Source organism: Pleurodeles waltl, chromosome 10 (genome assembly GCF_031143425.1).
Source record: "Pleurodeles waltl isolate 20211129_DDA chromosome 10, aPleWal1.hap1.20221129, whole genome shotgun sequence".
In the NCBI taxonomy this organism is placed as follows: domain Eukaryota; kingdom Metazoa; phylum Chordata; class Amphibia; order Caudata; family Salamandridae; genus Pleurodeles; species Pleurodeles waltl.
The window spans coordinates 462,755,029-462,781,969 of NC_090449.1; positions in this window are offsets into that span (position 1 = coordinate 462,755,029).

The window sequence follows — 26,941 nt, forward strand, 5'->3', positions numbered from 1 at the left end:
TAGCCCCAAGGCATCATGGTAAATGCAGTCATTTAAATATAAATAGCGAGAATTTTTCAAAAAATTATTTACCCTAAGTAGGTGCAGCAAGTGCTGTATCGCTGTAGAAAGTCTTTCACCTAAGGTAGGTGCAGCGAGTGCCGTATCTCTGGACACGTGTTTCTGGGTTTCGGCCGTCATCAGCAGAGAGCGTATGTAACTGAAGGGGTCGCTTGAAATGCCGCCAAACGTCTTCACAGGTTTTTGTACCACTCAGTAGGCACACAGGTGCATCACCAGTGCTCGTCAGCAAGAGGCTCACGGGACCCGTAATTTAGACATCCAAAAAGAAAAAGGGAGCACACTGCCTTGCATTCAAGCGGAAAATAGCCCCAAGGCATCATGTTAAATGCAGTCATTTAAATATAAATAGCGAGAATTTTTCAAAAAATTATTCACCCTAAGTAGGTGCAGCAAGTGCTGTATCGCTGTAGAAAGTCTTTCACCTAAGGTAGGTGCAGCGAGTGCCGTATCTCTGGACACGTGTTTCTGGGTTTCGGCCGTCATCAGCAGAGAGCGTATGTAACTGAAGGGGTCGCTTGAAATGCCGCCAAACGTCTTCACAGGTTTTTGTACCACTCAGTAGGCACACAGGTGCATCACCAGTGCTCGTCAGCAAGAGGCTCACGGGACCCGTAATTTAGACATCCAAAAAGAAAAAGGGAGCACACTGCCTTGCATTCAAGCGGAAAATAGCCCCAAGGCATCATGTTAAATGCAGTCATTTAAATATAAATAGCGAGAATTTTTCAAAAAATTATTCACCCTAAGTAGGTGCAGCAAGTGCTGTATCGCTGTAGAAAGTCTTTCACCTAAGGTAGGTGCAGCGAGTGCCGTATCTCTGGACACGTGTTTCTGGGTTTCGGCCGTCATCAGCAGAGAGCGTATGTAACTGAAGGGGTCGCTTGAAATGCCGCCAAACGTCTTCACAGGTTTGTTGGACCACTCAGTAGGCGCACAGGTGCATCGCCAGTGCTCGTCAGCAAGAGGCTCACGGGAGCCGTCATTTAGACATCCAAAAAGAAAAAGGGAGCACACTGCCTTGCATTCAAGCGGAAAATAGCCCCAAGGCATCATGGTAAATGCAGTCATTTAAATATAAAGAGCACAAACTTTTCAAAAAATTATTCACCCTAAGTAGGTGCAGCAAGTGTCGTATCGCTGTAGAAAGTCTTTCACCTAAGGTAGGTGCAGCGAGTGCCGTATCTCTGGACACGTGTTTCTGGCTTTCGGCCGTCATCAGCAGAGAGCGTATGTAACTGAAGGGGTCGCTTGAAATGCCGCCAAACGTCTTCACAGGTTTTTGTACCACTCAGTAGACGCACAGGTGCATCGCCAGTGCTCGTCAGCAAGAGGCTCACGGGAGCCGTCATTTAGACATCCAAAAAGAAAAAGGGAGCACACTGCCTTGCATTCAAGCGGAAAATAGCCCCAAGGCATCATGGTAAATGCAGTCATTTAAATATAAATAGCGAGAATTTTTCAAAAAATTATTCTCCCTAAGTAGGTGCAGCAAGTGCCGTATCTCTGTAAAAAGTCTTTCACCTAAGGTAGGTGCAGCGAGTGCCGTATCTCTGGACACGTGTTTCTGGCTTTCGGCCATCATCAGCAGAGAGCGTATGTAACTGAAGGGGTCGCTTGAAATGCCGCCAAACGTCTTCACAGGTTTTTGTACCACTCAGTAGGTGCACAGGTGCATCGCCAGTGCTCGTCAGCAAGAGGCTCACGGCAGCCGTCATTTAGACATCCAAAAAGAAAAAGGGAGCACACTGCCTTGCATTCAAGCGGAAAATAGCCCCAAGGCATCATGGTAAATGCAGACATTTAAATATAAATAGCGAGAATTTTTCAAAAAATTATTTACCCTAAGTAGGTGCAGCAAGTGCTGTATCGCTGTAGAAAGTCTTTCACCTAAGGTAGATGCAGCGAGTGCCGTGTCTCTGGACACGTGTTTCAGGTTTTCGGCCGTCATCAGCAGAGAGCGTATGTAACTGAAGGGGTCGCTTGAAATGCCGCCAAACGTCTTCACAGGTTTTTGTACCACTCAGTAGGCGCACAGGTGCATCGCCAGTGCTCGTCAGCAAGAGGCTCACGGGAGCCATCATTTAGACATCCAAAAAGAAAAAGGGAGCACACTGCCTTGCATTCAAGGGGAAAATAGCCCCAAGGCATCATGGTAAATGCAGTCATTTAAATATAAATAGCGCAAATTTTTCAAAACATTATTCACCCTAATTAAGTGCAGCAAGTGCCGTATCGCTGTAGAAAGTCTTTCACCTAAGGTAGGTGCAGCGAGTGCCGTATTCCTGGACACGTGTTTCTGGCTTTCGGCCGTCATCAGCAGAGAGCGTATGTAACTGAAGGGGTCACTTGAAATGCCGCCAAACGTCTTCACAGGTTTTTGTACCACTCAGTACTCGCACAGGTGCATCGCCAGTGCTCGTCAGCAAGAGACTCACGGGAGCCGTCATTTAGACATCCAAAAAGAAAAAGGGAGCACATTGCCTTGCATTCAAGCGGAAAATAGCCCCAAGGCATCATGGTAAATGCAGTCATTTAAATATAAATAGCGTGAATTTTTCAAAAAATTATTCACCCTAAGTAGGTGCAGCAAGTGCTGTATCGCTGTAGAAAGTCTTTCACCTAAGGTAGGTGCAGCGAGTGCCGTATCTCTGGACACGTGTTTCTGGCTTTCGGCCATCATCAGTAGAGAGCGTATGTAACTGAAGGGGTAGCTTGAAATGCCGCCAAACGTCTTCACAGGTTTTTGTACCACTCAGTAGACGCACAGGTGCATCGCCAGTGCTCGTCAGCAAGAGGCTCACGGGAGCCGTCATTTAGACATCCAAAAAGAAAAAGGGAGCACACTGCCTTGCATTCAAGCGGAAAATAGCCCCAAGCCATCATGTAAATGCAGTCATTTAAAAATAAATAGCGAGAATTTTTCAAAAAATTATTCACCCTAAGTAGGTGCAGCAAGTGCCGTATCTCTGTAAAAAGTCTTTCACCTAAGGTAGGTGCAGCGAGTGCCGTATCTCTGGACACGTGTTTCTGGCTTTCGGCCATCATCAGCAGAGAGCGTATGTAACTGAAGGGGTCGCTTGAAATGCCGCCAAACGTCTTCACAGGTTTTTGTACCACTCAGTAGGTGCACAGGTGCATCGCCAGTGCTCGTCAGCAAGAGGTTCACGGCAGCCGTCATTTAGACATCCAAAAAGAAAAAGGGAGCACACTGCCTTGCATTCAAGCGGAAAATAGCCCCAAGGCATCATGGTAAATGCAGTCATTTAAATATAAATAGCGAGAATTTTTCAAAAAATTATTCACCCTAAGTAGGTGCAGCAAGTGCCGTATCTCTGTAAAAAGTCTTTCACCTAAGGTAGGTGCAGCGAGTGCCGTATCTCTGGACACGTGTTTCTGGCTTTCGGACATCATCAGCAGAGAGCGTATGTAACTGAAGGGGTCGCTTGAAATGCCGCCAAACGTCTTCACAGGTTTTTGTACCACTCAGTAGGCGCACAGGTGCATCGCCAGTGCTCGTCAGCAAGATGCTCACGGGAGCCGTCATTTAGATATCCAAAAAGAAAAAGAGAGCACACTGCCTTGCATTCAAGCGGAAAATAGCCCCAGGGCATCATGGTAAATGCAGTCATTTAAATATAAATAGCGAGGATTTTTCAAAAAATTATTCACCCTAAGTAGGTGCAGCAAGTGCCGTATCGCTGTAGAAAGTTTTTCACCGAAGGTAGGTGCAGCGAGTGCCGTATCTCTGGACACGTGTTTCTGGCTTTCGGCCGTCATCAGCAGAGAGCGTATGTAACTGAAGGGGTCGCTTGAAATGCCGCCAAACGTCTTCACAGGTTTTTGTACCACTCAGTAGGCGGACAGGTTCATCGCCAGTGCTCGTCAGCAAGAGGCTCACGGGAGCCGTCATTTAGACATCCAAAAAGAAAAAGGGAGCACACTACCTTGCATTCAAGCGGAAAATAGCCCCAAGGCATCATGGTAAATGCAGTCATTTAAATATAAATAGCACACATTTTTCCAAAAATTATTCACCCTAAGTAAGTGCAGCAAGTGCTGTATCGCTGTAGAAAGTCTTTCACCTAAGGTAGGTGCAGCGAGTGCCGTATCTCTGGACACGTGTTTCTGGCTTTCGGCCGTCATCAGCAGAGAGCGTATGTAACTGAAGGGGTCGCTTGAAATGCCACCAAACGTCTTCACAGGTTTTTGTTCCACTCAGTAGGCACACAGGTGCATCGCCAGTGCTCGTCAGCAAGAGGCTCACGGGAGCCGTCATTTAGACATCCAAAAAGAAAAAGGGAGCACACTGCCTTGCATTCAAGCGGAAAATAGCCCCAAGGCATCATGGTAAATGCAGTCATTTAAATGTAAATAGCGAGGATTTTTCAAAAAATTACTCACCCTAGGTAGGTGCAGCAAGTGCCGTATCGCTGTAGAAAGTCTTTCACCTAAGGTAGGTGCAGCAAGTGCCGTATCTCTGGACACGTGTTTCTGGCTTTCGGCCGTCATCAGCAGAGAGCGTATGTAACTGAAGGAGTCGCTTGAAATGCCGCCAAACGTCTTCACAGGTTTTTGTATCACTCAGTAGGCGCACAGGTGCATCGCCAGTGCTTGTCAGCAAGAAACTCACGGCAGCCGTCATTTAGACATTCAAAAAGAAAAAGGGAGCACACTGCCTTGCATTCAAGCTGAAAATAGCCCCAAGGCATCAAGGTAAATGCAGTCATTTAAATATAAGTAGCGCAAATTTTTCAAAAAGTTATTCACCCTAAGTAGGTGCAGCAAGTGCCATATGGCTGTAGAAAGTCTTTCACCTAAGGTAGGTGCAGCGAGTGCCGTATCTCTGGACACGTGTTTCTTGCTTTCGGCCGTCATCAGCAGAGAGAGTATGTAACTGAAGAGGTCGCTTGAAATGCCGCCAAACGTCTTCACAGGTTTTTGTACCACTCAGTAGACGCACAGGTGCATCGCCAGTGCTCGTCAGCAAGAGGCTCACGGGAGCCGTCATTTAGACATCCAAAAAGAAAAAGGGAGCACACTGCCTTGCATTCAAGCGGAAAATAGCCCCAAGGCATCATGGTAAATGCAGTCATTTAAATATAAATAGCGAGAATTTTTCAAAAACGTATTCACCCTAAGTAGGTGCAGCAAGTGCTGTATCGCTGTAGAAAATCTTTCACCGAAGGTAGGTGCAGCGAGTGCCGTATCTCTGGACACGTGTTTCTGGCTTTCGGCCATCATCAGCAGAGAGCGTATGTAACTGAAGGGGTCGCTTGAAATGCCGCCAAACGTCTTCACAGGTTTTTGTACCACTCAGTAGACGCACAGGTGCATCGCCAGTGCTCGTCAGCAAGAGGCTCACGGGAGCCGTCATTTAGACATCCAAAAAGAAAAAGGGAGCACACTGCCTTGCATTCAAGCGGAAAATAGCCCCAAGGCATCATGGTAAATGCAGTCATTTAAATATAAATAGCGAGAATTTTTCAAAAAATTATTCTCCCTAAGTAGGTGCAGCAAGTGCCGTATCTCTGTAAAAAGTCTTTCACCTAAGGTAGGTGCAGCGAGTGCCGTATCTCTGGACACGTGTTTCTGGCTTTCGGCCATCATCAGCAGAGAGCGTATGTAACTGAAGGGGTCGCTTGAAATGCCGCCAAACGTCTTCACAGGTTTTTGTACCACTCAGTAGGTGCACAGGTGCATCGCCAGTGCTCGTCAGCAAGAGGCTCACGGCAGCCGTCATTTAGACATCCAAAAAGAAAAAGGGAGCACACTGCCTTGCATTCAAGCGGAAAATAGCCCCAAGGCATCATGGTAAATGCAGACATTTAAATATAAATAGCGAGAATTTTTCAAAAAATTATTTACCCTAAGTAGGTGCAGCAAGTGCTGTATCGCTGTAGAAAGTCTTTCACCTAAGGTAGATGCAGCGAGTGCCGTGTCTCTGGACACGTGTTTCAGGTTTTCGGCCGTCATCAGCAGAGAGCGTATGTAACTGAAGGGGTCGCTTGAAATGCCGCCAAACGTCTTCACAGGTTTTTGTACCACTCAGTAGGCGCACAGGTGCATCGCCAGTGCTCGTCAGCAAGAGGCTCACGGGAGCCATCATTTAGACATCCAAAAAGAAAAAGGGAGCACACTGCCTTGCATTCAAGGGGAAAATAGCCCCAAGGCATCATGGTAAATGCAGTCATTTAAATATAAATAGCGCAAATTTTTCAAAACATTATTCACCCTAATTAAGTGCAGCAAGTGCCGTATCGCTGTAGAAAGTCTTTCACCTAAGGTAGGTGCAGCAAGTGCCGTATTCCTGGACACGTGTTTCTGGCTTTCGGCCGTCATCAGCAGAGAGCGTATGTAACTGAAGGGGTCACTTGAAATGCCGCCAAACGTCTTCACAGGTTTTTGTACCACTCAGTACTCGCACAGGTGCATCGCCAGTGCTCGTCAGCAAGAGACTCACGGGAGCCGTCATTTAGACATCCAAAAAGAAAAAGGGAGCACATTGCCTTGCATTCAAGCGGAAAATAGCCCCAAGGCATCATGGTAAATGCAGTCATTTAAATATAAATAGCGAGAATTTTTCAAAAAATTATTCACCCTAAGTAGGTGCAGCAAGTGCTGTATCGCTGTAGAAAGTCTTTCACCTAAGGTAGGTGCAGCGAGTGCCGTATCTCTGGACACGTGTTTCTGGCTTTCGGCCATCATCAGTAGAGAGCGTATGTAACTGAAGGGGTAGCTTGAAATGCCGCCAAACGTCTTCACAGGTTTTTGTACCACTCAGTAGGCGCACAGGTGCATCGCCAGTGCTCGTCAGCAAGATGCTCACGGGAGCCGTCATTTAGATATCCAAAAAGAAAAAGAGAGCACACTGCCTTGCATTCAAGCGGAAAATAGCCCCAGGGCATCATGGTAAATGCAGTCATTTAAATATAAATAGCGAGGATTTTTCAAAAAATTATTCACCCTAAGTAGGTGCAGCAAGTGCCGTATCGCTGTAGAAAGTTTTTCACCGAAGGTAGGTGCAGCGAGTGCCGTATCTCTGGACACGTGTTTCTGGCTTTCGGCCGTCATCAGCAGAGAGCGTATGTAACTGAAGGGGTCGCTTGAAATGCCGCCAAACGTCTTCACAGGTTTTTGTACCACTCAGTAGGCGGACAGGTGCATCGCCAGTGCTCGTCAGCAAGAGGCTCACGGGAGCCGTCATTTAGACATCCAAAAAGAAAAAGGGAGCACACTACCTTGCATTCAAGCGGAAAATAGCCCCAAGGCATCATGGTAAATGCAGTCATTTAAATATAAATAGCGCACATTTTTCCAAAAATTATTCACCCTAAGTAAGTGCAGCAAGTGCTGTATCGCTGTAGAAAGTCTTTCACCTAAGGTAGGTGCAGCGAGTGCCGTATCTCTGGACACGTGTTTCTGGCTTTCGGCCGTCATCAGCAGAGAGCGTATGTAACTGAAGGGGTCGCTTGAAATGCCACCAAACGTCTTCACAGGTTTTTGTTCCACTCAGTAGGCACACAGGTGCATCGCCAGTGCTCGTCAGCAAGAGGCTCACGGGAGCCGTCATTTAGACATCCAAAAAGAAAAAGGGAGCACACTGCCTTGCATTCAAGCGGAAAATAGCCCCAAGGCATCATGGTAAATGCAGTCATTTAAATGTAAATAGCGAGGATTTTTCAAAAAATTACTCACCCTAGGTAGGTGCAGCAAGTGCCGTATCGCTGTAGAAAGTCTTTCACCTAAGGTAGGTGCAGCAAGTGCCGTATCTCTGGACACGTGTTTCTTGCTTTCGGCCGTCATCAGCAGAGAGAGTATGTAACTGAAGAGGTCGCTTGAAATGCCGCCAAACGTCTTCACAGGTTTTTGTACCACTCAGTAGACGCACAGGTGCATCGCCAGTGCTCGTCAGCAAGAGGCTCACGGGAGCCGTCATTTAGACATCCAAAAAGAAAAAGGGAGCACACTGCCTTGCATTCAAGCGGAAAATAGCCCCAAGGCATCATGGTAAATGCAGGCATTTAAATATAAATAGCGAGAATTTTTCAAAAACGTATTCACCCTAAGTAGGTGCAGCAAGTGCTGTATCGCTGTAGAAAGTCTTTCACCGAAGGTAGGTGCAGCGAGTGCCGTATCTCTGGACACGTGTTACTGGCTTTCGGCCATCATCAGCAGAGAGCGTATGTAACTGAAGGGGTCGCTTGAAATGCCGCCAAACGTCTTCACAGGTTTTTGTACCACTCAGTAGGTGCACAGGTGCATCGCCAGTGCTCGTCAGCAAGAGGCTCACGGCAGCCGTCATTTAGACATCCAAAAATAAAAAGGGAGCACACTGTCTTGCATTCAAGCGGAAAATAGCCCCAAGGCATCATGGTAAATGCAGTCATTTAAATATAAATAGCGAGAATTTTTCAAAAAATTATTTACCCTAAGTAGGTGCAGCAAGTGCTGTATCGCTGTAGAAAGTCTTTCACCTAAGGTAGGTGCAGCGAGTGCCGTATCTCTGGACACGTGTTTCTGCCTTTCGGCCGTCATCAGCAGAGAGCGTATGTAACTGAAGGGGTCGCTTGAAATGCCGCCAAACGTCTTCACAGGTTTGTTGGACCACTCAGTAGACGCACAGGTGCATCGCCAGTGCTCGTCAGCAAGAGGCTCACGGGAGCCGTCATTTAGACATCCAAAAAGAAAAAGGGAGCACACTGCCTTGCATTCAAGCGGAAAATAGCCCCAAGGCATCATGGTAAATGCAGTCATTTAAATATAAAGAGCACAAACTTTTCAAAAAATTATTCACCCTAAGTAGGTGCAGCAAGTGTCGTATCGCTGTAGAAAGTCTTTCACCTAAGGTAGGTGCAGCGAGTGCCGTATCTCTGGACACGTGTTTCTGGCTTTCGGCCGTCATCAGCAGAGAGCGTATGTAACTGAAGGGGTCGCTTGAAATGCCGCCAAACGTCTTCACAGGTTTTTGTACCACTCAGTAGACGCACAGGTGCATCGCCAGTGCTCGTCAGCAAGAGGCTCACGGGAGCCGTCATTTAGACATCCAAAAAGAAAAAGGGAGCACACTGCCTTGCATTCAAGCGGAAAATAGCCCCAAGGCATCATGGTAAATGCAGTCATTTAAATATAAATAGCGAGAATTTTTCAAAAAATTATTCACCCTAAGTAGGTGCAGCAAGTGCCGTATCTCTGTAAAAAGTCTTTCACCTAAGGTAGGTGCAGCGAGTGCCGTATCTCTGGACACGTGTTTCTGGCTTTCGGACATCATCAGCAGAGAGCGTATGTAACTGAAGGGGTCGCTTGAAATGCCGCCAAACGTCTTCACAGGTTTTTGTACCACTCAGTAGGTGCACAGGTGCATCGCCAGTGCTCGTCAGCAAGAGGCTCACGGCAGCCGTCATTTAGACATCCAAAAAGAAAAAGGGAGCACACTGCCTTGCATTCAAGCGGAAAATAGCCCCAAGGCATCATGGTAAATGCAGACATTTAAATATAAATAGCGAGAATTTTTCAAAAAATTATTCACCCTAAGTAGGTGCAGCAAGTGCCGTATCGCTGTAGAAAGTCTTTCACCTAAGGTAGGTGCAGCGAGTGCCGTGTCTCTGGACACGTGTTTCAGGTTTTCGGCCGTCATCAGCAGAGAGCGTATGTAACTGAAGGGGTCGCTTGAAATGCCGCCAAACGTCTTCACAGGTTTTTGTACCACTCAGTAGGCGCACAGGTGCATCGCCAGTGCTCGTCAGCAAGAGGCTCACGGGAGCCGTCATTTAGACATCCAAAAAGAAAAAGGGAGCACACTGCCTTGCATTCAAGGGGAAAATAGCCCCAAGGCATCATGGTAAATGCATTCATTTAAATATAAATAGCGCAAATTTTTCAAAACATTATTCACCCTAATTAAGTGCAGCAAGTGCCATATCGCTGTAGAAAGTCTTTCACCTAAGGTAGGTGCAGCGAGTGCCGTATTCCTGGACACGTGTTTCTGGCTTTCGGCCGTCATCAGCAGAGAGCGTATGTAACTGAAGGGGTCACTTGAAATGCCGCCAAACGTCTTCACAGGTTTTTGTACCACTCAGTAGGCGCACAGGTGCATCGCCAGTGCTCGTCAGCAAGAGGCTCACGGGAGCCGTCATTTAGACATCCAAAAAGAAAAAGGGAGCACATTGCCTAGCATTCAAGCGGAAAATAGCCCCAAGGCATCATGGTAAATGCAGTCATTTAAATATAAATAGCAAGAATTTTTCAAAAAATTATTCACCCTAAGTAGGTGCAGCAAGTGCCGTATCGCTGTAGAAAGTCTTTCACCTAAGGTAGGTGCAGCGAGTGCCGTATCTCTGGACACGTGTTTCTGGCTTTCCACAATCATCAGTAGAGAGCGTATGTAACTGAAGGGGTAGCTTGAAATGCCGCCAAACGTCTTCACAGGTTTTTGTACCACTCAGTAGGCGCACAGGTGCATCGCCAGTGCTCGTCAGCAAGATGCTCACGGGAGCCGTCATTTAGATATCCAAAAAGAAAAAGAGAGCACACTGCCTTGCATTCAAGCGGAAAATAGCCCCAAGGCATCATGGTAAATGCAGTCATTTAAATATAAATAGCGAGGATTTTTCAAAAAATTATTCACCCTAAGTAGGTGCAGCAAGTGCAGTATCGCTGTAGAAAGTCTTTCACCTAAGGTAGGTGCAGCGAGTGCCGTATCTCTGGACACGTGTTTCTGGCTTTCGGCCGTCATCAGCAGAGAGCGTATGTAACTGAAGGGGTCGCTTGAAATGCCGCCAAACGTCTTCACAGGTTTTTGTACCACTCAGTAGGCGGACAGGTGCATCGCCAGTGCTCGTCAGCAAGAGGCTCACGGGAGCCGTCATTTAGACATCCAAAAAGAAAAAGGGAGCACACTGCCTTGCATTCAAGCGGAAAATAGCCCCAAGGCATCATGGTAAATGCAGTCATTTAAATATAAATAGCGCAAATTTTTCCAAAAATTATTCACCCTAAGTAAGTGCAGCAAGTGCTGTATCGCTGTAGAAAGTCTTTCACCTAAGGTAGGTGCAGCGAGTGCCGTATCTCTGGACACGTGTTTCTGGCTTTCGGCCGTCATCAGCAGAGAGCGTATGTAACTGAAGGGGTCGCTTGAAATGCCACCAATCGTCTTCACAGGTTTTTGTACCACTCAGTAGGCACACAGGTGCATCGCCAGTGCTCGTCAGCAAGAGGCTCACGGGAGCCGTCATTTAGACATCCAAAAAGAAAAAGGGAGCACACTGCCTTGCATTCAAGCGGAAAATAGCCCCAAGGCATCATGTTAAATGCAGTCATTTAAATATAAATAGCGAGAATTTTTCAAAAAATTATTCACCCTAAGTAGGTGCAGCAAGTGCTGTATCGCTGTAGAAAGTCTTTCACCTAAGGTAGGTGCAGCGAGTGCCGTATCTCTGGACACGTGTTTCTGGGTTTCTGCCGTCATCAGCAGAGAGCGTATGTAACTGAAGGGGTCGCTTGAAATGCCGCCAAACGTCTTCACAGGTTTGTTGGACCACTCAGTAGGCGCACAGGTGCATCGCCAGTGCTCGTCAGCAAGAGGCTCACGGGAGCCGTCATTTAGACATCCAAAAAGAAAAAGGGAGCACACTGCCTTGCATTCAAGCGGAAAATAGCCCCAAGGCATCATGGTAAATGCAGTCATTTAAATATAAAGAGCACAAACTTTTCAAAAAATTATTCACCCTAAGTAGGTGCAGCAAGTGTCGTATCGCTGTAGAAAGTCTTTCACCTAAGGTAGGTGCAGCGAGTGCCGTATCTCTGGACACGTGTTTCTGGCTTTCGGCCGTCATCAGCAGAGAGCGTATGTAACTGAAGGGGTCGCTTGAAATGCCGCCAAACGTCTTCACAGGTTTTTGTACCACTCAGTAGACGCACAGGTGCATCGCCAGTGCTCGTCAGCAAGAGGCTCACGGGAGCCGTCATTTAGACATCCAAAAAGAAAAAGGGAGCACACTGCCTTGCATTCAAGCGGAAAATAGCCCCAAGGCATCATGGTAAATGCAGTCATTTAAATATAAATAGCGAGAATTTTTCAAAAAATTATTCACCCTAAGTAGGTGCAGCAAGTGCCGTATCTCTGTAAAAAGTCTTTCACCTAAGGTAGGTGCAGCGAGTGCCGTATCTCTGGACACGTGTTTCTGGCTTTCGGCCATCATCAGCAGAGAGCGTATGTAACTGAAGGGGTCGCTTGAAATGCTGCCAAACGTCTTCACAAGTTTTTGTACCACTAAGTAGGTGCACAGGTGCATCGCCAGTGCTCGTCAGCAAGAGGCTCACGGCAGCCGTCATTTAGACATCCAAAAAGAAAAAGGGAGGACACTGTCTTGCATTCAAGTGGAAAATAGCCCCAAGGCATCATGGTAAATGCAGTAATTTAAATATATATAGCAAGAATTATTCCAAAAATTATTCACACTAAGTAGGAGCAGCAAGTGCTGTATCGCTGTAGAAAGTCTTTCACCTAAGGTAGGTGCAGCGAGTGCCGTATCTCTGGACACGTGTTTCTGGCTTTTGGCCGTCATCAGCAGAGAGCGTATGTAACTAAAGGGGTCGCTTGAAATGCTGCCAAACGTCTTCACAGGTTTTTGGACCACTCAGTAGGCGCACAGGTGCATCGCCAGTGCTTGTCAGCAAGAGGCTCACGGGAGCCGTCATTTAGACATCCAAAAAGAAAAAGGGAGCACACTGCCTTTTATTCAAGCGGAAAATAGCCCCAAGGCATCATGGTAAATGCAGTCATTTAAATATAAAGAGCGCAAATTTTTCAAAAAATTATTCACCCTAACTAGGTGCAGCAAGTGCCGTATCGCTGTAGAAAGTCTTTCACCTAAGGTAGGTGCAGCGAGTGCCGTATCTCTGGACACGTGTTTCTGGCTTTCGGCCGTCATCAGCAGAGAGCGTATGTAACTGAAGGGGTCGCTTGAAATGCCGCCAAACGTCTTCACAGGTTTTTGTACCACTCAGTAGACGCACAGGTGCATCGCCAGTGCTCGTCAGCAAGAGGGTCACGGGAGCCGTCATTTAGACATCCAAAAAGAAAAAGGGAGCACACTGCCTTGCATTCAAGCGGAAAATAGCCCCAAGGCATTATGGTAAATGCAGTCATTTAAATATAAATAGCGAGAATTTTTCATAAAATTATTCACCCTAAGTAGGTGCAGCAAGTGCCGTATCGCTGTAGAAAGTCTTTCACCTAAGGTAGGTGCAGCGAGTGCCGTGTCTCTGGACACGTGTTTCAGGTTTTCGGCCGTCATCAGCAGAGAGCGTATGTAACTGAAGGGGTCGCTTGAAATGCCGCCAAACGTCTTCACAGGTTTTTGTACCACTCAGTAGACGCACAGGTGCATCGCCAGTGCTCGTCAGGAAGAGGATCACGGGAGCCGTCATTTAGACATCCAAAAAGAAAAAGGGAGCACACTGCCTTGCATTCAAGCGGAAAATAGTCCCAAGGCATCATGGTAAATGCAGTCATTTAAATATAAATAGCGAGAATTTTTCAAAAAATTATTCACCCTAAGTAGGTGCAGCAAGTGCCGTATCGCTGTAGAAAGTCTTTCACCTAAGGTAGGTGCAGCGAGTGCCGTATCTCTGGACACGTGTTTCTGGCTTTCGGCCGTCATCAGCAGAGAGCGTATGTAACTGAAGGGGTCGCTTGAAATGCCGCCAAACGTCTTCAAAGGTTTTTGTACCACTCAGTAGAGGCACAGGTGCATCGCCAGTGCTCGTCAGCACGAGGCTCACGGGAGCCGTCATTTAGACATCCAAAAAGAAAAAGGGAGCACACTGCCTTGCATTCAAGCGGAAAATAGCCCCAAGGCATCATGGTCAATGCAGTCATTTAAATATAAATAGCGAGAATTTTTCAAAAAATTATTCACCATAAGTAGGTGCAGCAAGTGCCGTATCGCTGTATAAAGTCTTTCACCTAAGGTAGGTGCAGTGAGTGCCGTATCTCTGGACACGTGTTTCTGGCTTTCGGCCATCATCAGCAGTGAGCGTATGTAACTGAAGGGGTCGCTTGAAATGCCTCCAAACGTCTTCCCAGGTTTTTGTACCACTCAGTAGGCGCACAGGTGCATCGCCAGTGCTCGTCAGCAAGAGGCTAGAGGGAGCCGTCATTTAGACATCCAAAAAGAAAAAGGGAGCACACTGCCTTGCATTCAAGCGGAAAATAGCCCCAAGGCATCATGGTAAATGCAGTCATTTAAATATAAATAGCGAGAATTTTTCAAAAAATTATTCACCCTAAGTAGGTGCAGCAAGTGCCATATTGCTGTAGAAAGTCTTTCACCTAAGGTAGGTGCAGCGAGTGCCGTATCTCTGGACACATGTTTCTGGCTTTCGGCCGTCATCAGCAGAGAGCGTATGTAACTGAAGGGGTCGCTTGAAATGCCGCCAAACGTCTTCACAGGTTTTTGTACCACTCAGTAGGCGCACAGGTGCATCGCAAGTGCTCGTCAGCAAGAGTCTCACGGGAACCGTCATTTAGACATCCAAAAAGAAAAAGGGAGCACACTGCCTTGCATTCAAGCGGAAAATATCCCCAAGGCATCATGGTAAATGCAGTAATTTAAATATGAATAGCGAGAATTTTTTTAAAAATTATTCACCCTAAGTAGGTGCAGCAAGTGCCGTATCGCTGTAGAAAGTCTTTCACCTAAGGTAGGTGCAGCGAGTGCCGTATCTCTGGACACGTGTTTCTAGCTTTCGGCCGTCATCAGCAGTGAGCGTATGTAACTGAAGGGGTCGCTTGAAATGCCGCCAAACGTCTTCACAGGTTTTTGTACCACTCAGTAGGCGCACAGGTACATTGCCAGTGCTCGTCAGCAAGAGGCTCACAGGAGCCGTAATTTAGACATCCAAAAAGAAAAAGGGAGCACACTGCCTTGCATTCAAGCGGAAAATAGACCCAAGGCATCATGGTCAATGCAGTCATTTAAATATAAATAGCGAGAATTTTTCAAAAAATTATTCACCATAAGTAGGTGCAGCAAGTGCCGTATCGATGTATAAAGTCTTTCACCTAAGGTAGGTGCAGTGAGTGCCGTATCTCTGGACACGTGTTTCTGGCTTTCGGCCATCATCAGCAGAGAGCGTATGTAACTGAAGGGGTCGCTTGAAATGCCTCCAAACGTCTTCCCAGGTTTTTGTACCACTCAGTAGGCGCACAGGTGCATCGCCAGTGCTCGTCAGCAAGAGGCTAGAGGGAGCCGTCATTTAGACATCCAAAAAGAAAAAGGGAGCACATTGCCTTGCATTCAAGCGGAAAATAGCCCCAAGGCATCATGGTAAATGCAGTCATTTAAATATAAATAGCGAGAATTTTTCAAAAAATTATTCACCCTAAGTAGGTGCAGCAAGTGCTGTATCGCTGTAGAAAGTCTTTCACCTAAGGTAGGTGCAGCGAGTGCCGTATCTCTGGACACATGTTTCTGGCTTTCGGCCATCATCAGCAGAGAGCGTATGTAACTGAAGGGGTCGCTTGAAATGCCTCCAAACGTCTTCCCAGGTTTTTGTACCACTCAGTAGGCGCACAGGTGCATCGCCAGTGCTCGTCAGCAAGAGGCTAGAGGGAGCCGTCATTTAGACATCCAAAAAGAAAAAGGGAGCACATTGCCTTGCATTCAAGCGGAAAATAGCCCCAAGGCATCATGGTAAATGCAGTCATTTAAATATAAATAGCGAGAATTTTTCAAAAAATTATTCACCCTAAGTAGGTGCAGCAAGTGCTGTATCGCTGTAGAAAGTCTTTCACCTAAGGTAGGTGCAGCGAGTGCCGTATCTCTGGACACATGTTTCTGGCTTTCGGCCGTCATCAGCAGAGAGCGTATGTAACTGAAGGGGTCGCTTGAAATGCCTCCAAACGTCTTCACAGGTTTTTGTACCACTCAGTAGGCGCACAGGTGCATCGCCAGTGCTCGTCAGCAAGAGGCTCACGGGAGCCGTCATTTAGACATCCAAAAAGAAAAAGGGAGCACACTGCCTTGCATTCAAGCGGAAAATAGCCCCAAGGCATCATGGTAAATGCAGTCATTTAAATATAAATAGCGAGAATTTTTCAAAAAATTATTCACCCTAAGTAGGTGCAGCAAGTGCCGTATCGCTGTAGAAAGTCTTTCACCTAAGGTAGGTGCCGCGAATGCCGTATCTCTGGACACATGTTTCTGGCTTTCGCCCGTCATCAGCAGAGAGCGTTTGTAACTGAAGGGGTCACTTGAAATGCCGCCAAACGTCTTCACAGGTTTTTGTACCACTCAGTAGGCGCACAGGTGCATCGCCAGTGCTCGTCAGCAAGAGGCTCACGGGAGCCGTCATTTAGACATCCAAAAAGAAAAAGGGAGCACACTGCCTTGCATTCAAGGGGAAAATAGCCCCAAGGCATCATGGTAAATGCAGTCATTTAAATATAAATAGCGAGAATTTTTAAAAAAATTATTCACCCTAAGTAGGTGCAGCAAGTGCCGTATCGCTGTAAAAAGTCTTTCACCTAAGGTAGGTGCAGCGAGTGCCCTATCTCTAGACACGTGTTTCTGGCTTTCGGCCGTCATCAGCAGAGAGCGTATGTAACTGAAGGGGTCGCTTGAAATGCCACCAAACGTCTTCACAGGTTTTTGTACCACTCAGTAGGCGCACAGGTGCATCGCCAGTGCTCGTCAGCAAGAGGCTCACGGGAGCCGTCATTTAGACATCCAAAAAGAAAAAGGGAGCACACTGCCTTGCATTCAAGCGGAAAATAGCCCCAAGACATCATGGTAAATGCAGTCATTTAAATATAAATAGCGAGAATTTTTCAAAAAATTATTCACCCTAAGTAGGTGCAGCAAGTGCCGTATCGCTGTAGAAAGTCTTTCACCTAAGGTAGGTGCAGCGAGTGCCGTATCCCTGGACACATGTTTCTGGCTTTCGGCCGTCATCAGCAGAGAGCGTATGTAACTGAAGGGGTCACTTGAAATGCCGCCAAACGTCTTCACAGGTTTTTGTACCACTCAGTAGGCGCACAGGTGCATCGCCAGTGCTCGTCAGCAAGAGGCTCACGGGAGCCGTCATTTAGACATCCAAAAAGAAAAAGGGAGCACACTGCCTTGCATTCAAGCGGAAAATAGCCCCAATGCATCATGGTAAATGCAGTCATTTAAATATAAGTAGCGTGAATTTAAAAAAAAATTATTCACCCTTAGTAGGTGCAGCAAGTGCCGTATCGCTGTAGAAAGTCTTTCACCTAATGTAGGTGCAGCGAGTGCTGTATCTCTGGACACGTGTTTCTGGCATTCGGCCGTCATCAGCAGAGAGCGTATGTAACTGAAGGGGTCGCTTGAAATGACGCCAAACGTCTTCACAGGTTTTTGTACCACTCAGTAGGCGCACAGGTGCATCGCCAGTGCTCGTCAGCTAGAGGATCACGGGAGCCGTCATTTAGACATCCAAAAAGAAAAAGGGAGCACACTGCCTTGCATTCAAGCGGAAAATAGCCCCAAGGCATCATGGTAAATGCAGTCATTTAAATATAAATAGCATGAATTTTTAAAAAAATTATTCACCCTTAGTAGGTGCAGCAAGTGCCGAATCGCTGTAGAAAGTCTTTCACCTAAGGTAGGTGCAGCGAGTGCCGTATCTCTGGAAACGTGTTTCTGGCATTCGGCCGTCATCAGCAGAGAGCGTATGTAACTGAAGGGGTCGCTTGAAATGACGCCAAACGTCTTCACAGGTTTTTGTACCACTCAGTAGGCGCACAGGTGCATCGCCAGTGCTCGTCAGCTAGAGGATCACGGGAGCCGTCATTTAGACATCCAAAAAGAAAAAGGGAGCACACTGCCTTGCATTCAAGGGGAAAATAGCCCCAAGGCATCATGGTAAATGCAGTCATTTAAATATAAATAGCGAGAATTTTAAAAAAAATTATTCACCCTAAGTAGGTGCAGCAAGTGCCGTATCGCTGTAAAAAGTCTTTCACCTAAGGTAGGTGCAGCGAGTGCCCTATCTCTAGACACGTGTTTCTGGCTTTCGGCCGTCATCAGCAGAGAGCGTATGTAACTGAAGGGGTCGCTTGAAATGCCACCAAACGTCTTCACAGGTTTTTGTACCACTCATTAGGCGCACAGGTGCATCGCCAGTGCTCGTCAGCAAGAGGCTCACGGGAACCGTCATTTAGACATCCAAAAACAAAAAGGGAGCACACTGCCTTGTGTTCAAGCGGAAAATAGCCCCAAGGCATCATGGTAAATGCAGTCATTTAAATATAAATAGCGAGAATTTAAAACAAAATTATTCACCCTAAGTAGGTGCAGCAAGTGCCGTATCGCTGTAGAAAGACTTTCACCTAAGGTAGGTGCAGCGAGTGCCGTATCTCTGGACACGTGTTTCTGGCTTTCGGCCGTCATCAGCAGTGAGCGTATGTAACTGAAGGGGTCGCTTGAAATGCCGCCAAACGTCTTCACAGGTTTTTGTACCACTCAGTAGGCGCACAGGTGCATCGCCAGTGCTTGTCAGCAAGAGGCTCACGGGAGTCGTAATTTAGACATCCAAAAAGAAAAAGGGAGCACACTGCCTTGCATTCAAGCGGAAAATAGCCCCAAGGCATCATGGTAAATGCAGTCATTTAATATAAATAGCGAGACTTTTTCAAAAAATTATTCACCCTAAGTAGGTGCAGCAAGTGCCGTATCGCTGTAGAAAGTCTTTCACCTAAGGTAGGTGCAGCGAGTGCTGTATCTCTGGACACGTGTTTCTGGCTTTCGGACGTCATCAGCAGAGAGCGTATGTAACTGAAGGGGTCGCTTGAAATGCCGCCAAACGTCTTCACAGGTTTTTGTACCACTCAGTAGGCGCACAGGTGCATCGCCAGTGCTCGTCAGCTAGAGGATCACGGGAGCCGTCATTTAGACATCCAAAAAGAAAAAGGGAGCACACTGCCTTGCATTCAAGGGGAAAATAGCCCCAAGGCATCATGGTAAATGCAGTCATTTAAATATAAATAGCGAGAATTTTAAAAAAAATTATTCACCCTAAGTAGGTGCAGCAAGTGCCGTATCGCTGTAAAAAGTCTTTCACCTAAGGTAGGTGCAGCGAGTGCCCTATCTCTAGACACGTATTTCTGGCTTTCGGCCGTCATCAGCAGAGAGCGTATGTAACTGAAGGGGTCGCTTGAAATGCCACCAAACGTCTTCACAGGTTTTTGTACCACTCATTAGGCGCACAGGTGCATCGCCAGTGCTCGTCAGCAAGAGGCTCACGGGAACCGTCATTTAGACATCCAAAAACAAAAAGGGAGCACACTGCCTTGTGTTCAAGCGGAAAATAGCCCCAAGGCATCATGGTAAATGCAGTCATTTAAATATAAATAGCGAGAATTTAAAACAAAATTATTCACCCTAAGTAGGTGCAGCAAGTGCCGTATCGCTATAGAAAGACTTTCACCTAAGGTAGGTGCAGCGAGTGCCGTATCTCTGGACACGTGTTTCTGGCTTTCGGCCGTCATCAGCAGTGAGCGTATGTAACTGAAGGGGTCGCTTGAAATGCCGCCAAACGTCTTCACAGGTTTTTGTACCACTCAGTAGGCGCACAGGTGCATCGCCAGTGCTTGTCAGCAAGAGGCTCACGGGAGTCGTAATTTAGACATCCAAAAAGAAAAAGGGAGCACACTGCCTTGCATTCAAGCGGAAAATAGCCCCAAGGCATCATGGTAAATGCAGTCATTTAATATAAATAGCGAGACTTTTTCAAAAAATTATTCACCCTAAGTAGGTGCAGCAAGTGCTGTATCGCTGTAGAAAGTCTTTCACCTAAGGTAGGTGCAGCGAGTGCTGTATCTCTGGACACGTGTTTCTGGCTTTCGGACGTCATCAGCAGAGAGCGTATGTAACTGAAGGGGTCGCTTGAAATGCCGCCAAACGTCTTCACAGGTTTTTGTACCACTCAGTAGGCGCACAGGTGCATCGCCAGTGCTCGTCAGCAAGAGGCTCACGGGAGCCGTCATTTAGACATCCAAAAAGAAAAAGGGAGCACACTGCCTTGCATTCAAGCGGAAAATAGCCCCAAGGCATCATGGTAAATGCAGTCATTTAAATATAAACAGCGAGAATTTTTCAAAAAATTATTCACCCTAAGTAGGTGCAGCAAGTGCCGTATCGCTGTAGAAAGTCTTTCACCTAAGGTAGGTGCAGCGAGTGCCATATCTCTAGACACGTGTTTCTGGCTTTCAGCCGTCATTAGCAGAGAGCGTATGTAACTGAAGGGGTCGCTTGAAATGCCGCCAAACGTCTTCACAGGTTTCTGTACCACTCAGTAGGCGCACAGGTGCAGTGCCAGTGCTCGTCAGCAAGAGGCTCACGGGAGCCGTAATTTAGACATCCAAAAAGAAAAACGGAGCACACTGCCTTGCATTCAAGCGGAAAATAGCCCCAAGGCATCATGGTCAATGCAGTCATTTAAATATAAATAGCGAGAATTTTTCAAAAAATTATTCACCATAAGTAGGTGCAGCAAGTGCCGTATCGCTGTATAAAGTCTTTCACCTAAGGTAGGTGCAGTGAGTGCCGTATCTCTGGACACGTGTTTCTGGCTTTCGGCCATCATCAGCAGAGAGCGTATGTAACTAAAGGGGTCGCTTGAAATGCATCCAAACGTCTTCCCAGGTTTTTGTACCACTCAGTAGGCGCACAGGTGCATCGCCAGTGCTCGTCAGCAAGAGGCTAGAGGGAGCCGTCATTTAGACATCCAAAAAGAAAAAGGGAGCACACTGCCTTGCATTCAAGCGGAAAATAGCCCCAAGGCATCATGGTAAATGCAGTCATTTAAATATAAGTAGCGAGAATTTTTCAAAAAATTATTCACCCTAAGTAGGTGCAGCAAGTGCCGTATCGCTGTAGAAAGTCTTTCACCTAAGGTAGGTGCAGCGAGTGCCGTATCTCTGGACACATGTTTCTGGCTTTCGGCCGTCATCAGCAGAGAGCGTATGTAACTGAAGGGGTCGCTTGAAATGCCGCCAAACGTCTTCACAGGTTTTTGTACCACTCAGTAGGCGCACAGGTACATTGCCAGTGCTCGTCAGCAAGAGGCTCACGGGAGCCGTAATTTAGACATCCAAAAAGAAAAAGGGAGCACACTGCCTTGCATTCAAGCGGAAAATAGCCCCAAGGCATCATGGTCAATGCAGTCATTTAAATATAAATAGCGAGAATTTTTCAAAAAATTATTCACCATAAGTAGGTGCAGCAAGTGCCGTATCGCTGTATAAAGTCTTTCACCTAAGGTAGGTGCAGTGAGTGCCGTATCTCTGGACACGTGTTTCTGGCTTTCGGCCATCATCAGCAGTGAGCGTATTTAACTGAAGGGGTCGCTTGAAATGCCTCCAAACGTCTTCCCAGGTTTTTGTACCACTCAGTAGGCGCACAGGTGCATCGCCAGTGCTCGTCAGCAAGAGGCTAGAGGGAGCCGTCATTTAGACATCCAAAAAGAAAAAGGGAGCACACTGCCTTGCATTCAAGCGGAAAATAGCCCCAAGGCATCATGGTAAATGCAGTCATTTAAATATAAATAGCGAGAATTTTTCAAAAAATTATTCACCCTAAGTAGGTGCAGCAAGTGCCATATTGCTGTAGAAAGTCTTTCACCTAAGGTAGGTGCAGCGAGTGCCGTATTTCTGGACACATGTTTCTGGCTTTCGGCCGTCATCAGCAGAGAGCGTATGTAACTGAAGGGGTCGCTTGAAATGCCGCCAAACGTCTTCACAGGTTTTTGTACCACTCAGTAGGCGCACAGGTGCATCGCAAGTGCTCGTCAGCAAGAGTCTCACGGGAACCGTCATTTAGACATCCAAAAAGAAAAAGGGAGCACACTGCCTTGCATTCAAGCGGAAAATATCCCCAAGGCATCATGGTAAATGCAGTAATTTAAATATGAATAGCGAGAATTTTTTTAAAAATTATTCACCCTAAGTAGGTGCAGCAAGTGCCGTATCGCTGTAGAAAGTCATTCACCTAAGGTAGGTGCAGCGAGTGCCGTATCTCTGGACACGTGTTTCTAGCTTTCGGCCGTCATCAGCAGTGAGCGTATGTAACTGAAGGGGTCGCTTGAAATGCCGCCAAACGTCTTCACAGGTTTTTGTACCACTCAGTAGGCGCACAGGTACATTGCCAGTGCTCGTCAGCAAGAGGCTCACAGGAGCCGTAATTTAGACATCCAAAAAGAAAAAGGGAGCACACTGCCTTGCATTCAAGCGGAAAATAGCCCCAAGGCATCATGGTCAATGCAGTCATTTAAATATAAATAGCGAGAATTTTTCAAAAAATTATTCACCATAAGTAGGTGCAGCAAGTGCCGTATCGATGTATAAAGTCTTTCACCTAAGGTAGGTGCAGCGAGAGCCGTATCTCTGGACACATGTTTCTGGCTTTCGGCCGTCATCAGCAGAGAGCGTATGTAACTGAAGGGGTCGCTTGAAATGCCTCCAAACGTCTTCACAGGTTTTTGTACCACTCAGTAGGCGCACAGGTGCATCGCCAGTGCTCGTCAGCAAGAGGCTCACGGGAGCCGTCATTTAGACATCCAAAAAGAAAAAGGGAGCACACTGCCTTGCATTCAAGCGGAAAATAGCCCCAAGGCATCATGGTAAATGCAGTCATTTAAATATAAATAGCGAGAATTTTTCAAAAAATTATTCACCCTAAGTAGGTGCAGCAAGTGCCGTATCGCTGTAGAAAGTCTTTCACCTAAGTTAGGTGCAGCGAGTGCCATATCTCTAGACACGTGTTTCTGGCTTTCAGCCGTCATCAGCAGAGAGCGTATGTAACTGAAGGGGTCGCTTGAAATGCCGCCAAACGTCTTCACAGGTTTCTGTACCACTCAGTAGGCGCACAGGTGCATCGCCAGTGCTCGTCAGCAAGAGGCTAGAGGGAGCCATCATTTAGACATCCAAAAAGAAAAAGGGAGCACACTGCCTTGCATTCAAGCGGAAAATAGCCCCAAGGCATCATGGTAAAAGCAGTCATTTAAATATAAGTAGCGAGAATTTTTCAAAAAATTATTCACCCTAAGTAGGTGCAGCAAGTGCCGTATCGCTGTAGAAAGTCTTTCACCTAAGGTAGGTGCAGCGAGTGCCGTATCTCTCGACACATGTTTCTGGCTTTCGGCCGTCATCAGCAGAGAGCGTATGTAACTGAAGGCGTCGCTTGAAATGCCGCCAAACGTCTTCACAGGTTTTTGTACCACTCAGTAGGCGCACAGGTGCATCGCCAGTGCTCGTCAGCAAGAGGCTCACGGGAGCCGTCATTTAGACATCCAAAAAGAAAAAGGGAGCACACTGCCTTGCATTCAAGCGGAAAATAGCCCCAAGACATCATGGTAAATGCAGTCATTTAAATATAAATAGCGAGAATTTTTCAAAACATTATTCACCCTAAGTAGGTGCAGCAAGTGCCGTATCGCTGTAGAAAGTCTTTCACCTAAGGTAGGTGCAGCGAGTGCCGTATCCCTGGACACATGTTTCTGGCTTTCGGCCGTCATCAGCAGAGAGCGTATGTAACTGAAGGGGTCACTTGAAATGCCGCCAAACGTCTTCACAGGTTTTTGTACCACTCAGTAGGCGCACAGGTGCATCGCCAGTGCTCGTCAGCAAGAGGCTCACGGGAGCCGTCATTTAGACATCCAAAAAGAAAAAGGGAGCACACTGCCTTGCATTCAAGCGGAAAATAGCCCCAATGCATCATGGTAAATGCAGTCATTTAAATATAAGTAGCGTGAATTTTAAAAAAAATTATTCACCCTTAGTAGGTGCAGCAAGTGCCGTATCGCTGTAGAAAGTCTTTCACCTAATGTAGGTGCAGCGAGTGCTGTATCTCTGGACACGTGTTTCTGGCATTCGGCCGTCATCAGCAGAGAGCGTATGTAACTGAAGGGGTCGCTTGAAATTATGCCAAACGTCTTCACAGGTTTTTGTACCACTCAGTAGGCGCACAGGTGCATCGCCAGTGCTCGTCAGCTAGAGGATCACGGGAGCCGTCATTTAGACATCCAAAAAGAAAAAGGGAGCACACTGCCTTGCATTCAAGGGGAAAATAGCCCCAAGGCATCATGGTAAATGCAGTCATTTAAATATAAATAGCGAGAATTTTTCAAAAAATTATTCACCCTAAGTAGGTGCAGCAAGTGCCGTATCGCTGTAAAAAGTCTTTCACCTAAGGTAGGTGCAGCGAGTGCCCTATCTCTAGACACGTGTTTCTGGCTTTCGGCCGTCATCAGCAGAGAGCGTATGTAACTGAAGGGGTCGCTTGAAATGCCACCAAACGTCTTCACAGGTTTTTGTACCACTGATTAAGCGCACAGGTGCATCGCCAGTGCTCGTCAGCAAGAGGCTCACGGGAACCGTCATTTAGACATCCAAAAACAAAAAGGGAGCACACTGCCTTGCATTCAAGCGGAAAATAGCCCCAAGGCATCATGGTAAATGCAGTCATTTAAATATAAATAGCGAGAATTGTAAAAAAAATTATTCACCCTAAGTAGGTTCAGCAAGTGCCGTATCGCTGTAGAAAGACTTTCACCTAAGGTAGGTGCAGCGAGTGCCGTATCTCTGGACACGTGTTTCTGGCTTTCGGCCGCCATCAGTAGTGAGCGTATGTAACTGAAGGGGTCGCTTGAAATGCCGCCAAACGTCTTCACAGGTTTTTGTACCACTCAGTAGGCGCACAGGTGCATCGCCAGTGCTTGTCAGCAAGAGGCTCACGGGAGTCGTAATTTAGACATCCAAAAAGAAAAAGGGAGCACACTGTCTTGCATTCAAGCGGAAAATAGCCCCAAGGCATCATGGTAAATGCAGTCATTTAATATAAATAGCGAGACTTTTTCAAAAAATTATTCACCCTAAGTAGGTGCAGCAAGTGCCGTATCGCTGTAGAAAGTCTTTCACCTAAGGTAGGTGCAGCGAGTGCCATATCTCTGGACACGTGTTTCTGGCTTTCAGCCGTCATCAGCAGAGAGCGTATGTAACTGAAGGGGTCGCTTGAAATGCCACCAAACGTCTTCACAGGTTTTTGTACCACTCAGTAGGCGCACAGGTGCATCGCCAGTGCTCGTCAGCTAGAGGATCACGGGAGCCGTCATTTAGACATCCAAAAAGAAAAAGGGAGCACACTGCCTTGCATTCAAGCGGAAAATAGCCCCAAGGCATCATGGTAAATGCAGTCATTTAAATATAAATAGCGTGAATTTTTTAAAAAATTATTCACCCTTAGTAGGTGCAGCAAGTGCCGTATCGCTGTAGAAAGTCTTTCATCTAAGGTAGGTGCAGCGAGTGCCGTATCTCTGGAAACGTGTTTCTGGCATTCGGCCGTCATCAGCAGAGAGCGTATGTAACTGAAGGGGTCGCTTGTAATGACGCCAAACGTCTTCACAGGTTTTTGTACCACTCAGTAGGCGCACAGGTGCATCGCCAGTGCTCGTCAGCTAGAGGATCACGGGAGCCGTCATTTAGACATCCAAAAAGAAAAAGGGAGCACACTGCCTTGCATTCAAGGGGAAAATAGCCCCAAGGCATCATGGTAAATGCAGTCATTTAAATATAAATAGCGAGAATTTTAAAAAAAATTATTCACCCTAAGTAGGTGCAGCAAGTGCCGTATCGCTGTAAAAAGTCTTTCACCTAAGGTAGGTGCAGCGAGTGCCCTATCTCTAGACACGTGTTTCTGGCATTCGGCCGTCATCAGCAGAGAGCGTATGTAACTGAAGGGGTCGCTTGAAATGCCACCAAACGTCTTCACAGGTTTTTGTACCACTCATTAGGCGCACAGGTGCATCGCCAGTGCTCGTCAGCAAGAGGCTCACGGGAGCCGTCATTTAGACATCCAAAAACAAAAAGGGAGCACACTGCCTTGTGTTCAAGTGGAAAATAGCCCCAAGGCATCATGGTAAATGCAGTCATTTAAATATAAATAGCGAGAATTTAAAACAAAATTATTCACCCTAAGTAGGTGCAGCAAGTGCCGTATCGCTGTAGAAAGACTTTCACCTAAGGTAGGTGCAGCGAGTGCCGTATCTCTGGACACATGTTTCTGGCTTTCGGCCGTCATCAGCAGTGAGCGTATGTAACTGAAGGGGTCGCTTGAAATGCCGCCAAACGTCTTCACAGGTTTTTGTACCACTCAGTAGGCGCACAGGTGCATCGCCAGTGCTTGTCAGCAAGAGGCTCACGGGAGTCGTAATTTAGACATCCAAAAAGAAAAAAGGAGCACACTGCCTTGCATTCAAGCGGAAAATAGCCCCAAGGCATCATGGTAAATGCAGTCATTTAATATAAATAGCGAGACTTTTTCAAAAAATTATTCACCCTAAGTAGGTGCAGCAAGTGCCGTATCGCTGTAGAAAGTCTTTCACCTAAGGTAGGTGCAGCGAGTGCTGTATCTCTGGACACGTGTTTCTGGCTTTCGGACGTCATCAGCAGAGAGCGTATGTAACTGAAGGGGTCACTTGAAATGCCGCCAAACGTCTTCACAGGTTTTTGTACCACTCAGTAGGCGCACAGGTGCATCGCCAGTGCTCGTCAGCAAGAGGCTCACGGGAGCCGTCATTTAGACATCCAAAAAGAAAAAGGGAGCACACTGCCTTGCATTCAAGCGGAAAATAGCCCCAAGACATCATGGTAAATGCAGTCATTTAAATATAAATAGCGAGAATTTTTCAAAAAATTATTCACCCTAAGTAGGTGCAGCAAGTGCCGTATCGCTGTAGAAAGTCTTTCACCTAAGGTAGGTGCAGCGAGTGCCGTATCCCAGGACACATGTTTCTGGCTTTCGGCCGTCATCAGCAGAGAGCGTATGTAACTGAAGGGGTCACTTGAAATGCCGCC